This window comes from Crocuta crocuta, unplaced genomic scaffold, assembly GCF_008692635.1.
Source record: "Crocuta crocuta isolate KB4526 unplaced genomic scaffold, BGI_CrCroc_1.0 scaffold116, whole genome shotgun sequence".
NCBI lineage: Eukaryota > Metazoa > Chordata > Mammalia > Carnivora > Hyaenidae > Crocuta > Crocuta crocuta.
In genome coordinates, this window is record NW_027531562.1 from 4,405,549 (window position 1) to 4,419,178 (window position 13,630).

General features: G+C 36.1%; 1 protein-coding gene across 1 annotated transcript in view; it reads left to right on the forward strand.

The window, feature by feature from the left end:
* PRKD1 (protein kinase D1) overlaps positions 1-13,630 on the forward strand; it is a 319,505-nt gene that overhangs the window by 276,200 nt on the left and 29,675 nt on the right. The gene's annotated exons all lie outside the window — the stretch shown is intronic.

A 13,630-nucleotide genomic window follows, 5' to 3' on the forward strand; every position in this document is an offset into this window, starting at 1 on the left:
TTCTGAGTCTCGGGAACACTTGTTCTTTTTTATGTACTTAATTCCGGATTTTAATATATTATTAATGCTCATTAATGGGTAATGTTTCAGCATTTGCTCATCTTGGACATGCTGAGACCATTTTGTTTCACATTGTAAATGACCTTGCCTTCATAAACTTTCCACCTTTATGCTGTGATAATTATATGAATTGAGTATGTAACTGTCAGCCTATCAAATGAGTAATGTATGCCTGAGAATCAGATTGTCTTGATATTGTTAATGTCCTCTTTGTCTCTCAATGTAAGCCTTTCCCTTAATATTGAGCGTGTTCCTTCACTCATTTCATTAACAGTAATCCCTTTTACTTTTTTTTAATGTGTATGTATTTTTTGAGAGAGAGAGGAGAAAGAGAGAGAGAGCGTGCACGTGAGTGCACAAGCAGGGGAGGGCCGGAGAGAGGGGGAGACACAGAATCCAAAGCAGGCTCCAGTCTCTGAACTGTCAGCACAGAGCCCAACGTGGGGCTCGAGCTCATGAACTGTGAGATCATAACTTGATGATCGGACGCAGGGTCGGACGCTTAACCCACCCGTATTCAAGCCAGAATATGTCAGTCAAACATATTATGTGGTATCTATAATTTTTGGAACCATTAAAACTTTTTCTGCAGACTAAAAGGAAATTGAGCAACTTTTTGCTAAATGTGGTCAACCTAGCTATTCAGTCTAGACAATTAGGCCATTGATAAATGGCCATTTTTTTTAAATTTTTTTTTAAATGTTTTATTTATTTCTAGGAGAGAGACAGCATGAGTAGGGGAGGGTCAGAGAGAGAGGGAGTCACAGACTCTGAAACAGGCTCCAGGCACTGAGCTGGCAGTCAGCACAGAGCCCGACGCGGGGCTCGAACCCACGAATCGTGAGATCATGACCTAAGCGAAAGTCGGATGCTTAACCAACTAAGCCACCCAGGCGCCCCTAAATGGCCGTTTTTTAATATAATCATCATAATTCTCTCCTTGTTGTGCAAGCTTCTCATAATTTCTAATTCATAGCTTTTATTGGATAATTTTCATTTGAATGTTGTTAACAAAACAAAGCATATTGCATTTCTTCACTTACTGTTTCATTTAACTGCCATTTGTTGAGTTTCATACAATAAAAAGTTGAAGAAGATGCAATTTCTTCCCTCAAGGAGTTCATGTGTGCAGACAACCAAAAATAATTCCTGCTATACATAGAAAAATAACATAGACTCTTCTGGGACTCAGAATTTCTAAAGATGGTGTTTTTTGTGCTTCTGGACTACTCTGTAACACAGAGAACCTCCATGTTCTCTGTTTTCATGAGGAAGATGATAACCACGGCTCTGAAGATGCCAATTCATAGATTCATAGCTTGGCATTTGCTAACCGGTTACCAAAAAAGAAGTTTTTGGGAAATTCTTAACTTGGCAACATTGAGCTGTAAATGACGTCTGAAAAGTTAGTCAATGACATTTTGCCAACCCTGGCCCCTGCTCTCCCAGTCTCCACTCCCACGTGTTGTCCTGAAGACAGATCCTTTGCAACAAGCCAACCTCCAGGCTGGCATGTGTGCAGAGACATTTTATCCTTTCTTCCCAGACATGAAGGAAGCTTCCTGGTTAACATGGCTCTGTCACTACATTTTATGGCAGTGGCAGAGAGTGACTAGATAGATGTTGAATGTCTAATTTTCTGTGTCTAGACCCTGTAATTGGCTCTCCTGAGCCTGTCAGTACATATCAGCTGCTGACTCTATAGTGACGTAGAAAGATAAAATACACCAGGGCATACTCTGCCTCCCATTTCCTCTTCTAAAAGAGTAGATTGGGGACACCTGGGTGGTTCAGTCGGCTGGGTGTCCGACTTTGTCTCAGGTCATAATCCCATGGTCTGTGAGTTAGAGCCCTGCGTCAGGCTCTGTGCTGACAGCTCAGAGCCTAGAGCCTGCTTCAGATTCTGTGTCTCCCTCTCTCTACCCCTCCCCGGCTCACGCTTCTGTCACTCTCTTTCCCTCAAAAGTAAATAAGTGTGTAAAAAAAAACAAACCCTAAAAAAAAGGATTAGATGCAGTCAAAACTCATTTGCAATAAACAAGCATTTGGCAACATTTTCATTATGATTTTCTAAAAAAAAAGTTTGGTTAGGTTGTAAGTCACATTCTGCCCTTGAGCACATGGAGAGTTGGAACAGTTCTCATATTATGGCCTGAAATCTCAAAAATTCTCATCACTTATCATTCTTCCCTACTGTCCCTTAACCACTCTTCACTTTTTTCATCAAACTTGTATTAAGTGAGCTAAACACTTTTCCAGTTCCAGTGTTTACAGTGGGGACAGAGACACATAGTCCTTTGTTGTCGTGAGTCTTAGTTTGAATCACTCAGCTATGCCTTCCTTCAGTCAGATGTTTGCAACTTATTTATGTGTTGAATTTTCAGCCACATAACATATATTATGTGTCTTACTAAGGTTTGGCTTAATTATATGCACATACTGGATTCAGAAGTTTGTAGTTTATCATAAAGTTGCCAATTGGTTCAAAATTTGTTCATCAAAAATAGGAAACTCATCCTCTCTTCCTGCTGAAACAAATGGAAAAAACAAACAAAAAAAGGTTTGATCCCTTTTTACCAATTGTCAGATTTTTCAGCTTCTTAGAAAGATTATAATTCAATATCTAGAGACAGTGAAGTTTAAGCTTATATCATTGACTCTATAAATGCCACTCTCACCTGATTTAAAACTACAGTCCACTCAAACTCCCTCCCGTCCATACCCCTGTACCACCCTTAACTCTGATCTGTGTTTTTTTCTTCAATGGCACTTACTCGCCTCTGGTCTATTACAGAATTTCATTTGTTGTGTTTGTTGTGTGTTTCTCACCCCAGCCCCTTCACTAGAATATGCACATCAGGAAGGTAGAGATCATGTTTTATTTACTGATGTATCCCAAATGCAAGAATTTTTTCTGGGCGTGCGTTAAGTGTTTAGCAAATATTTGTTGAATGAATATTTGTTGAATAAAAATTATACAGAAACGCCATCCTGTCACGTAAGATGGTGTACATAGTATCCTACCAGGTACCAGAAATCTGGTCTGCATTTACTATTAATGGTTAATTAATTGGTTAGTTAAGAATGATTAAATATGGTTAAGATGGTTAGTTCTCTGAAAGCTCTCATTGCCTCATTTTACATTTCTTATTAAAAGTTAGAACTCATCTTTTTGGACCTGAAAAGACAAAGTGGTAATGGGGGTAGAGGGTGGGGGTTAGAATTCTGACTCACTAACTGATACATTCAGAAAAAGAACCATGATCGAAGTCAATCAGATGGTGAGGAAGGTTTTCTTCTACTCACCTTGAGGAACAGAGTTCCTCTGGATATAAAAGTGATTCCTGAAGCATTTTGGTATCCTCTGCCGTGTGGTTCCCTACTTACAAAAGCTAGAGTCCAGTGGTTCTACCTGGAGTTCACAAGTTCTGTCCTGTCCCTTCCTGATTCTCCAGAAGTGGCCATGTTGACTAAAGTGACTGATAGCAGACATTCCTGCCCCTGTAGCTCTCCTAGCCCTCTGGTCAGATGCTAATTTTTTCTGTTGTTTGTGAAAAAGCACCTTAGCTTATAGAAAACTTCAAAGTTGTGTAACTATGGAATGTGAAAAAGTAGAATTTTTTCTTTCTCCATTTTCTCCCTTCTGTATAACCTAGGTGAAGGCTTTCCAAAATCTGATTCAATCATTAGAAAATTAAGCTTTTCAGATATTTTTATTTTTTTAAGTGGATGAGTACTTTGGTTTATTTACACATTTTTAAATTATGTGTTTAACCCAAATGACGTTAAAATATTAAAGATAAAATTATTTAGTAGTTGTGTTTCAAAAGATGAGTTAATCATGAAGGAAACCTTTATTAAAACTTAAGTGATCTTCAGATATTTTTAAATAGTTGAAAAATTGAGACAAGTGTGAATCTTGTGGCATAGTTATTATCCTTTAGTTATGTCATTTAGAAAAACTCTATTTTCATTAGAAGTACTTTATTATTATTACTATGTTTCAGAACAATGTTAATTAATGTAGATGTTAAACATTTCATGAAATCCCCAAGGGATCCTACTTATATTATTATTTTAAAAGTTGTATCGTGATTTAAAAAAAAAAACATGGCAAATTTGAAAAATTTTTTTCCTATACATGTCAACAAAATAAGAATGAAAAAATTGTTGTTTAATGATTAGGACTATCACAGAAAACTGACCTTTACAAGGAGATGCAACTATATCTTACATAACTTAGAAACTTAAAAACCTAAAGTAAATAATATTGTTATGATATATATTTAATATACTCTATTAACACAGACTTGTTCAGTCAAAATTAAAATACAAGCACTTCTGTTTATGATACAAAGTGTGAAAGCATTTTGCAATTTAAAAATATAGAATATGTAGTATAGAAAAAATACATAAGAATTTACAGACCATAAATTAAATGTATCCCCTTGCACTCACCTACAGAATTACCTCTGTTATTCTGGTTTCTCTGTTGGGAGGCACTCGTCTTCTCAGTCAAGTGTCTCTTAACTTCAAAACAAAATAACAGCAACAACCAAATGTGGTCTGGATTTCTCTGGGCAGCCTTGCATAGCTTGCATCCAGCTCTGCCGGTGGTATGGCAGTACCCCTAGATTTGTGCTCTATTCTTTCCATTCTTGTTCAGAGATTCCCTTGTCTATGGTTTCCACAAAGAAAATGCAAGGCCCTTTTGCCATCCCCTTGTTTTCTTCCTCTGCCCACCTATCACTCTTTGACTGTTTTTCACTCTGTATCTGTCCTTACAGGGCATTAATCATTTGTTCCTTTTTCAAATCAAATCACTCTCCCCTGCACTTACCAGATCTTATTTCTCCTTCCCTGCTAGTTCCTCCAACTTGTCTTTCTGAACTTCTTTCTTTCATCTAAATGGCCCATACAAATGTGGTACTTATTCCTGAAGTGAGGTCATCCACTTTAAGGGAGTCCTCTGTCATCCCTTCCCAGGTCATTCTTTAATTGACCTGCTGAGTTCTGATCTTCCACAGTCTCTTGAGTCTCAGACCTCTGACCTTAGGACATCTCCGCTTGGCCCAGTCTCACCCCAAACCAACCAGCGTAAACTTAAACCTAATGTTTCTTCCTGCAAGATGCTCTCTCCCTAACTTTGGTTTGCTTTCATTCTTCCAGTTTCTGTGGCAAGAACCCTTTTCCCCAATTAATAAAAATATTAAGTCAATCAGCAATACCTGTGAAATACTTCCTTCATACAAAGCAAGGTACTGAGCTTCGCCCATGTAAAAATGAATGAAACCTTCTAAGTTTCATTCTGACTTCTATTTGGGCAGTCAGGTATAAGTAACTGCAAGTCAGGTTAACCATGGAAATACAGTGAAAAAAATTATAGATTATGACTGAGGCAAGAATGTTGGAATCAGGGAGAGCTTCCAAGAGAAATATAGCATTCGTGAAGTCTTGAAAGATTCTTAGGTTTTGATACCCAGAGAAATGTTGGAAAGGGTTTTTAAGCTGAGGGGCCACCTTAGTAAAATAAATATTCTATGAAAAATTAGTAGAAAAATTTAGATCATTTTAGAAGAGTGGCCTTCAAACATTTTTCATGATGTTTCCTCAAAAATAATTCTAAAAAGACTTTGTACCTGGTTGTATATTTTTAAGATGACAGCTAGAACTATTTTGTTAGACATTTTAAAGACTTCTAATTTTGTACTGTATTAAAATATCACTATTTAAAAATAAATCTATTTTAGAATTCCTTTAAATGTATGCCTTAGAATCTAAATGTCATAAACATTTGATATTCTTTACCAACCATTGAAAAAATATATAAATGTGCATTTCTTTAACAGTAGTCTAATTCACAATGTTTCTTGTTTCCTTTACCTATAATACAGTTTACTCACAAAATCATATTGCAGTGTAATGTGTTTTTATACTTGAAAGTGTTTTATTGGTTCCTTTTCATGATTATTTACAAATAAAATAAGTATATATTTAAAATTTCTTGATTACAGCACTTTAAGTGTTTAAAACATACTTTTGGATTAAGTTATTATAATTATTAATAAACGCCCTGTTCTGTAAAATTTTATATATACTTCTTAAACAAAAAATGTTAATGAAATTATACTATTTATTGAGATTAAACTCTTTTAATTTGGTTCATAAATTAGTGGGCATATGTTATTTATTGTTTGAATTAGACAAAATTCAGCAAGAGTTTCCATTTTTTTTAAACTGTAGGAGCCATATTGTAAGCCAAAACAATGATTTATCTTCAGTGATTTATCTTCAGAAATTCATTTCAGTCCCCTTTCAATTAGTAAATCCATTAAATCTCACTGTATTTTGGTGAAAGTGTGAATTAGAAATTAAATTACAGAAGTATTGATTTCCATGTTAGAGTTGGTCACTTCAGATCGACACAGTATTTCAAATTTTCTCTCTACTTTTCTCCCCAAGCATTTTTCTCCCTATGACAAGTCACCCTAGTCATATTTGGAGTAAGAAGCATCCATTGTAAAGGTGAAAAATATTTATGAAAAGAAACATGGCAATAGAGAATTTGAAAACTATATGGGTATTCTCAGATCTGTATTAGAAGATAATTTGTGGACTGGTATGATTCATTTATTCATTCCTCATATATTACTTCTGAGTGCCCAACATGTTCCAAGCAGTAGGGATACAGATACAAACAAAACAGATTTTCTTAAAACTATGCCCTGTTCACATATGTCTTAAAAATCTTTCTGTTCCCCAAGAGTATGACTACTTAGTTATGAGTTAGGAGACTGCTATAGTGAGTCAGAGTGTGCAGTAAGGCCAAGAAATGGATTTCATGTGAGTTCAGAGAGAACCTTACATGTTGTGTTAAGTTGATTGGATTTTATTCTGCTTGAGTGATTGTAAATTATTGATTTTTTTAAAAAAAGTTATGATCAAGTTAGCATTTGAGGATGGCTTATTATAGAGAAAAAAGTTAAAAGACAAGAAAACCTTGTTAGAGGTTATTTGCTTCTTTCAACTACTAGTGACAAAGTGCCCCTGTTCCTTGTCTTTCTTTCCACACAGTTGTCTTCATCCTTAACATTTCCATTGGCACTAGTCTAGACCAGGCTTTTAAATTCATGCATTGATTACTGCAGCAGGTGATATCTTGAGAGCTTGCCCGCTCACCCTCCCTCCCCCTCCACAGCCCCACTCCATCATCACCTTGCTGGCCCTGCCTTTTCTCTGGTTCATCTGAAGATCACAACCAGTTGAGTCTTTAGTGGTTTCCATCCTATCCCTCCCTAGTGTAGTAGTTTTCTTATTTCATCAAATCTATGTTTCCTGGTTTTTAACATCATAGATGATCATGCTGGACCTTATCACTCCTATTCAACTGAGCCTTTCATTTCTCTTCGAATTATTGTTCTCATCATTACTCTCAACCTTGGGCCATTACTCAGCTTTTAATTCTAATCTTGGATGCCATCTTGGTTTACTTGGTTTATCCATGTTTGATTGATCCTTCAAGATATACTAATCCTCCCTGTCTTGTGCTGTTTTCCGTATCTCCTGTTTACCTATGGTTTCTAGTCTTCATATAAAGTAGTAATATTTATCAAATACTTCTTATGTAATAATTATATTATAAACAAATTTGAAAGTCTCAGCAACACCTTGTTTTCAGCTTCCACAATACCTAGCACAGTAATAAAGACATTATAAGTAACCGATTACCATTTAACAAAATGGTCTTAAATCACTATATTTTAAATCACTAAATTCTTTCTCATGGCCTTTGTCATAATACTTTTTGTATGAATCATTAAATTTTAGGTTCTAATTAGAAAATTATGGTATTTGATAAGGAGGAAGAGTTTGTAGAATAGCTGCTAGTTGTTCCAGATGTTACAAGCTGTCTCAAAAACTGAATCCTGTGGGAGAAATTGGGCTTTGTGTGCAAAGAAAGTCAGAGAACATGTTAGAATGATACCTTTAAATACAGTGGAATCTCAACATCAGGAGGGGATTTGATAACATAGAACACACTGTGGTGATACATGGGCTTAGAAATAAACTGAGCTTTAGGGTAAGTCCCACCAGTCAGGGAGCTAAAGAATCATCGAGGCAATTTGTCAAGGTGGATTGTTATAACAGGTAGAGGGGACACTGAGATGAGAAGACTGGCCCCAGGCAGCATTCAGAATTCCAGACAATATGCTGAGATGGGTTGTGAGATCCTAGTGAGGAGGCTTACGTGGCATGGACCCTGAAGCACACCAGTTAGAACAGGCAGGACCTCAGTCCTAATGGATTTGAGTTCACAGAAAAGTATTAAAGCAATGGATAGTATAATTTTTAAAGAGCATGAGATCTGGAACCATATGTCTGGTTTCAAAGCTCAGACTTGATTTAAGAGTTCTTAGGAGCTTGGATAAATTACTTAAGCATTCTGAGCCTCAGTTTCCTTATCTAGAAAACCTTGTAGAGATGTTGTGAGACTCCAATGTAATAATTTTGTGAAACTGTTAGCAGTGCCTGACATATAGTAAAGGTGCCATCCTTATTAGGCATTACCAGTATTGCCACCACTAGGCTGTAAAGTCTGTCTCCTAGAAACCAGTTCCCATAACTTGTTGGATTCCCGGAATATAGAACCTAGAAACATTATTTCATCCTACCAAAGAACATGGTTGCCTCAGAGCTTAGACTGGGGCTGAGCACACCTTAACATAAGCCTGGCCCCTGATGGGTGCTAGTAAATGTTTATTGAACAAACTGTGTAGCCATACTGAAGAAACCAGGGGAATACAGAATTGCAGAACATGCCAGTAGATAATACAGCATTCCTTAGCGTTTTGTCTAAAAATGTCAATTTGTAAGTAAATGGCTTTGTTCCCTTAGTTTAGAAGAATGATCAGGATGTGGAGAAGAGATGATCATGCTAGAAAACCAGAAAATAGTATTGCCAAGTGTGGGTGGGAAGATGAAAATTTTTGCAGACTGGTGATTTTTTAAAAAATCGTGAAGGAGTCACTTTATCTTTCCCTAGAGAAAAATATACAACATTTGAGTACCTTTTCTTTTAGTGTGTAGGAAGAGGTTAGTTTATACTTCTTTTGTTTCATCTAATATGTTTACTATATTTCTTCAAATATTTCTTTCTGTTTTATTGCATGAAGAATTTGCATGAAACTGTTTCTTTAGACATGTTTTACAGCTCTGAGGTAATCTTATTATGTTCCAAAAAATGAAGCCCATTGATTATGTATATGTATATCTATAATAGAGGGAAAAAGGAAACAAAGATCTATTATAAGAAAAAGAAAATGAACTTAGAAATTTTTCCAAATAAATATTCTGTTCAGTAAGAGGTTAGAATGAAAACTTAGTGTCTTTAAAAAGCCAGGTTCCTAGTTAAACTCTTCCCCATCCTCCTCCTCCCCCTCGGAGTACATCTTTTTTAACTTTGATGTCCTTAATTATGAATTAGAATTCATCTGACTTGCTGTGCTTGCTTTGCAGGAATGTTTTGGAGAAACTAAATTAAATGATATATAAAGCGTTTTTTAATCAGTGTTTCCAAGCATATTTTTGGAAGAATACTAGTCTTTTGAGGTTTTTCATGGAAGGGAATGGGGGTCAAGATTCCCTCATTAAGACAGTTTGGAAAGTATGTGTCTGATATCTGATATCCAGGTGATCCACATCTTGGAAGTGAATACATTCTTTCACTTCTTAAAGATTCTGAAAAACCCCATAATTAAGAACTTGTTTAATTTTGAGAATATACCAGTTAAACATATTTTGCCACAGAACCTCACATAAATGTGAAATATCACCATTTGACCTGTTTGCCAATAGTGTCTATCTTTTGTTGCTGTCCAGTAGACCCTATATACTCACTCCACTTCCCATTATCTGGTGTAAAAGACATCAGAAGGGTTATGCGTCTGCACAGATCATTTAACGCTATAATAGAATGTTATGCTTTCTGGAGTGCTGGCATCTAAATATAGAAGCTGGGCTACAGTGATATGATTTGTTAAAAATTACACTTTAAATCTAACACCAAGACTAGATTGGATTTATGCATTCATGTTTCTAGCCAGATAGATTAACAGGAAATGAAAAAAGTGTTGCAGATGTGTCTCCATTGCTAAGGCATTTGATAGCAAGTTGAAAAAAAAATCCAGATATTTGAGCCATTTTTCAGCTATCATGTACAATAAACACATCTTGATTTACAAATTCCATTTTTCTTCTATTTTAACAACGATAATTTTAATTCCTGCCTTTCCTCTAAACACAAACTAAGGAATANCTAATACTGTTTTTGTTTTTAAAGCATTGGCCATTTGTTAACGTTCTGTCTTTGAAGTCTTTGTGTTAGTTCTCAAATATCACACCTTTTACCTAGTCAACTTGAAATTGTGGTTTTAGTTGGGGCTTAATGGTTAAATACTGGAGTATGTACATGATCCTTTCTGTGTGAAAGTCTTTCCCAAGTTCTCCTGATAAAAATCACTCCCCTCCCCCCAAATATCAGTATCAAATTCAATCATATATAACCATTAATTCCATTGTAGCCTCAGTGTATCAGTCCAGATGACAGGCTTAGGATACCTGGATTGGGATTTTAAATTTTTCCATGTACCTCAAATTTGAAGGATTCCAGGAGATGAGTAGAAAATACCATGTATCTTGATACTACTTGTATCTGGTGAAAAGTTAAGAAAGTCTAGAAACAGCATGAAAGATGATAAGAGGCTTTTTTCAAAGTATTGTTTTCTGTATGCTTCTCCTTCTCTTCTGCATTTATCTGTTTTTCTTCATATATGGAAAAGAGGAGACTCATTGTATTTATCATGTGTCTGCAGCAACCCTGGAGTCTAAAGCGAGATTGAAGCATTTCCAGAATTGAAGGAGAAGAATGACTGACAGAAGCATAGACAGGTTTATGGACAGGCATAAATAGAGAATCATGCATCAGACCTTGGTTGATTTTCTTGCGATGCTGATCTCGAATTGGTCCTTTTTCTTTTTCTTTTCTTTTTATTTATTGGGCCAATGTTATTTCATACAATATACAAGACTTAAAGCTCATTTAAGGGGCATCTGGGTGGCTCAGTCGGTAAAGCATCCAACTCAGCGCAGGTCATGATCTCACGGTTCGTGGGTTCAAGCCCTGCATCGGGCTCTGTGCTGGCAGCTAGCTCAGAGCCTGGAGCCTACTTCGGATTCTGTGTCTACCTCTCTCTCTGACCCTCCCCTGCTCATGCTCTCTCTCTCTTTCTCTCTCTCTCTCTCTCTCTCTCAGAAATAAATAAAAACATTTTTTAAAATCTCATTTAAGATGAGAAAAATGTGATAAATTGTGCATTACATGCTGGCCACCTGCAAGGTGGCTCTCTTGAGAGCCAGGAACGATATAGGTATATCTTCTGCTTTAGCAGTTAATGAATATGCTTCAGCTTACCATTTCTCTCACAAAACTTTGGATTGTATTAATCTAGCATCAATCTGTGCTAAATACTGCTACAATAAAAGTAAGCTGCATTCTATTTCTGATGGATGGTATGAACAATTCTTACCAAAAATTACATGAACATTTCTGAGTTCCAAAAGTCCAGTGGGCTAAATTTGATTGTGGCCCCATTGATCTAAACGTCAGATGGTGTTATCTATTTACAAGAGGATTGATTGTTATATCTGGTCTTGTTGTTGAAGTAATACCATATGCATTTATTCCTCTGACAGTGTATGTTAGCTTTATTTTGTTCTAGATTGTCATCAATGTACCCTTCTAAAATTTTACAGATTAAATTAGCCAGAAATACTAAAAGATAACTACTCAAATATGAGCCCATTTAAACTGTAGATGTTTGGCCAACAGAACATGAAATGAGCATACATTTACATACAACCAAGTAATCTCCATTCTCACATTAGGCCAGAAGGGCTTTCAGCTAGTGTAACAAAGTCTTCACATGGTTGACCTCACAGTGCACGCACCTCTGCCATCACTGACATCTAAAGACATGGCAAGAAAGATGGAGGAGAACAAATTAGAAGGTGCAGGTTTGTTAAGTTTCATACATAACCTATAGCCTCTGTTAGATGAAAGGCAAAAGGAAATTTTCTTTTCTGCAACTTACTGCAGACTTTTAGGTATCAAACTAGAGAGAGAAATGTGGCCCAGATCTTCTGAAAATGGCAGAAAATCTGCCTAGTAAGAGTATCAGCTAACTTTTACTAGGTACCAGACATGATTCCAAATATTTTATATACATTAAGTAATCAAGCCCTAGTTACATTACAGAATTAGACACATATTCTGCCATTTTACATATGAAGAAATGGAAGTCAATGGAACGTGCAGACCTGAAATACAATCTCTGAGAGACTATCTCCAGAGACTGTGCCTCTGAAATAAGGCTCCTGGCCTTGAGGCTTTTCTTATGGTTGTGCCTGCTCTGATCTAAAGTAAAAATGAAGAAAGAGAAGGGTGTCCAAAGGCCTTTTCTACACAAGAAGGTAGAAAAGTGATCTTTATTATCTGAATGCCCATTTTCATGGTTTTATTTCTCACCCTTGGGACAATAATGAAATCCTAGGAAACTGGGTTTTCACAACTCATGTAAGGGAGGGTTGGCATGGAGGGAAAGGGATAAATTAGGAGTATCCTGATGGTAGCCTTCAGCTGCTGCTGCTTTACTTATTTCTTGCTGATGACTCTTGCCTAGTGGCCTGTGAGAATGAGCTGACACTATGAATATCTCCTTATTGAGAACTAGATATAAAATAAATACAAATTATCTAAATAGCATTAAAATTTTGTTTATTTCCTTCAAATATGTTGAAATATTTACAAGAGCAATGGCCAAAACTTATATACTTTGAAGGAGTGGGACTTAGAAACCATTAGGATGTCTTTGTCATTCCCCCGAGACTTTAGAAAATCATTTTTCAACTCTTACCACTGGGGACCTTTCTGATATTCACATCTACATTATTAGTATGTATTACAAAAAGCATTACTTATAATCATATTAGTCATCTTCAGAATCTTGACGTTGCTCACTAGCAGATTCAGGTGAACTCACAATGAAAAATTCATGTACTATATTTTTATATGAAGAGAGGGTATCAACATATAGCCTATTTGATACAAAATGTGCTAACTAAATATGTCAGGCATGTATTATCATTGCTTCAATAAAATAATTTAAGTCTATGTTATCCATGTACTGAAAAGTAAGGAGATATAGGAACTGTTCATCTTTCAATCAAATTTACAAATTTGTGCTAGACATTTAATATATACCAGGCACTAAGCTTACATGGACTGGGAATAAAGTTGATAAAATACAGGTGTTATGGAGCTTATAGTCTTCTAGGTAGGACACAGAGGTTCACCAGTACCTAGGTATGATATGTTGACTGTTATGAAAGAGAATTTCTCAAGGATTGAGGGAAGAGCGTTGCAGAGACATCCAGGTCAGACTTTGGGAGTCATTGAAAGCTGCCTAATAGCTGAATATTCATACCAGGCAAAATAATCTGATTCAGGCTGAGA